The 2,779-nt window shown below is 44.9% G+C and overlaps 1 protein-coding gene across 2 annotated transcripts in view; it reads right to left on the bottom strand.

Annotated features, from left to right (window-relative positions):
* GRM8 (glutamate metabotropic receptor 8) overlaps window positions 1–2,779 on the bottom strand; it is a 939,770-nt gene that overhangs the window by 928,391 nt on the left and 8,600 nt on the right. The window lies entirely within an intron of this gene.

Genomic DNA, 2,779 nt, shown 5'->3' with positions numbered 1-2,779 from the left:
GAGTCTTACAGAGACTAGAGGAACCCCCAATGTATGGTCCTCAGAGCTCCTCTGACCTGGAACTGCAGCCATCCCACAGGCCCCTTTCAGCCCCACAGCTGCCAGGCCCCTAAGGTACACAGTAACCACCAAGAGGAGAACCATCCATCGTACGAGATCAAAGGACGAGGGATTCTCAAAAGCACGGATGCGCAGGCAGGAAGAGGTAGAACATCTGGGTGGAAGGCAAGGGTGGCCGCAGGGAGGAAATGACAAGTGACACAGGGTGGGGCACATAGCCCAGGTCACGGAGCACTCAGCGGGCAAACTGAGAGACAGACCCGTTCCATAAATGCTTACCTAAAATAGGGGTGTTTAAAACTTTAAAAATATAAAAATGCACAATAATCATAATAAAGTCTTGCTGTTTTTTATGCTGGACACAAACACTTGCCAAGTGTTAACAGTCACTTGGCACGCTTTTAAAACCTACCAGTCCCAGGACTCTCCCTTGACCTATACGTTTGCTCAGGTCTTCTACCTGAGTGGGGCATAAAGATTACTGAGAAGCAAAGCTAGGCTATGATAAAGCATAGGCACGGTTGGAAAGCACCAAGGCAGATTTATATAAACCACCATAGACACCCTCCCCGGACATATTATTAAGGGGAGAAAAAAACCCAAAAGGAGCACTTTTTTACTAATAGTATGTGTTTAGAAGTGGACCTGCCATTTTCTTTTTACTTATTCATCGATTAAACCACTCAACGTGGGAACGTGCTCGTGTGTTTTACTTATTTAATTTTTAATTTTATAAATGTGTTTAGAGAAAGTGATGTGCATCTTTATGAAAAAGAGGAAGCACACAAAGAGAATTCCCAAAATACACTGGCTCCTTGTTGCTCCCTTCCTCCCTCCTTCTGTTCCTGTCTTTAAAATAGTATGAAAGTAAAATAAACAAAACTCTATTTTGGTCTTATCTATATTATTTCCAAGACTCAAGGTTGGGATGAGGGGACGGGGTAGGGAGAGAAGGGTCATTCACTCACTCATTTCACAAACATTTATGGGCTTTCCAAATCAGGTCCATACGAGGAAGTGGTAATCCTTCAATCAGCATTCAGGTATACATGAACCGCGGTATACAATGCACCCTGTCCTCATCAAGTTTATGGTTTAATGTTTTTCTGCCTCACAGGGACTCTACAAACAACTTTTCGGCATACTGGGCTGATAACCACAAGGTCAGCAGTTCAAATCCACCAGTCAATCCCAACCCACAGTAACCCTGTGAGACAGAATAGAACTGCCCCTGTGGGTTTCTGAGACTGGACATCTTTATAGGAATAGAAAGCCTCATCTTTCTCCTGAGGAGCAGCTCGTGGTTTTGAACTGCTGATCTCAGGGCTAACAGTCCATTTCATAACTGCTACACCATCAGGGCTCCTTATGCCACCTGTAGGTACAGAATATTAGAAGAAACTCTCCAAAGTAGAGGAGCATGATGGTGCCGTGGTTCCGCGCTGGGCTGCGATCCACATGGTCAGAAGTCTGAGATCACCAGCAGCTCCGAGAAGAAAGACTGGGATTTCTACTCCTGTAAACAGTCATAGTCTCAGAAACTCGCAAGTCTCTATGAGCCAGCACTGAGAGTGGCACTGCAGTGGGCTTGGGTGAGAGCTCCCTGGCTACGATTTCCAGTGCAGGAGACCACAGGTAGGGCCCGTTGGCCCTTCTTTGTGCCACTATCCAAAAGACCAGAGGTGAGAGGACTTCCTACAAAGTTAAGTTAGAACTTGCCACAGGAGAGTAAGGGACCGGCTGACTGCGTCCATCCTTCAACTTTTCATCAAATAAAATTTCATGTGAGATGTTCCCTCTGGTTGGGTTTATTGATTGGGCGTGATTATCTGTCTATCTAACTATCAGAGCCTGAATATAGCAGGCTTGCCTTTTCATAGCTTGCGGTTAATAAAGCCCATTGTGTGCAATGAATAGCATGACAAAACACTTGGTGCTATGGAAGTGGATGCTACAGTTGGTGGAGTTTCTTAAAAGAAAAATGTATCCACACAAGCATAGCAAGGTAGAGAAACGCATATTTCATTTGCTTAGCACAAAGATCAATGTTAGCCATTTATCACATTTCTAAGCCCACACTTCCACAGTGGGGAGGAATAGCGTGACCCATCCACAAATGGATTTTTGTTTAAAAGTCGTTCTTGATTGCTCTGGGAAGTGTGCACAACAGACTACCTAACCCCCACACATCAAGAGTGGGCAATTAACCCTCTAGAACAGTGGTTCTCAACCGCGACCCTTGAATACAGTTCCTCATGTGGTGGTGACCCCCAACCATAAAATTATTTTCGTTGCTACTTCATAACTGTAATTTTGCTACTGTTATAAATCAGGCAACCCCTGTCAAAAGGTCGTTGGACTCCCAAAGGGGTCGCGACCCACAGATTGAGAGTCGCTGATCTAGATTAAGTGAACCAGAAAGACAAAAGAGAGAAAACTTTATCCTTTCAGGTCATATCACCTGGATGCTTCCTCATGGACATGAATGGGGGTTACCTCCAAAAACCAGTGCACAATTCTTACTTAGAGTGTTCCATCTCTGCTCAAAGTAAGGCAGATGGCTAGTGTTGTGCATGACAGACTTGCCCTGATTTAAAGAAGAGAGGACGGCCATCTAGCTCGGAAGCAACAAAACCCACATAAACACTGAAGACGAATATGTGCATAAGTAAGTGTGGTGAAGAAGGCTGATGGTGCCCGGCTATCGAGTCCTATAGCG

Source organism: Echinops telfairi, unplaced genomic scaffold (assembly GCF_000313985.2).
Source record: "Echinops telfairi isolate 266 unplaced genomic scaffold, ASM31398v2 ScPeMD7_23;HRSCAF=83, whole genome shotgun sequence".
NCBI classification, from domain to species: Eukaryota; Metazoa; Chordata; class Mammalia; order Afrosoricida; family Tenrecidae; genus Echinops; species Echinops telfairi.
This window is presented reverse-complemented; position numbering and strand designations above follow the sequence as displayed.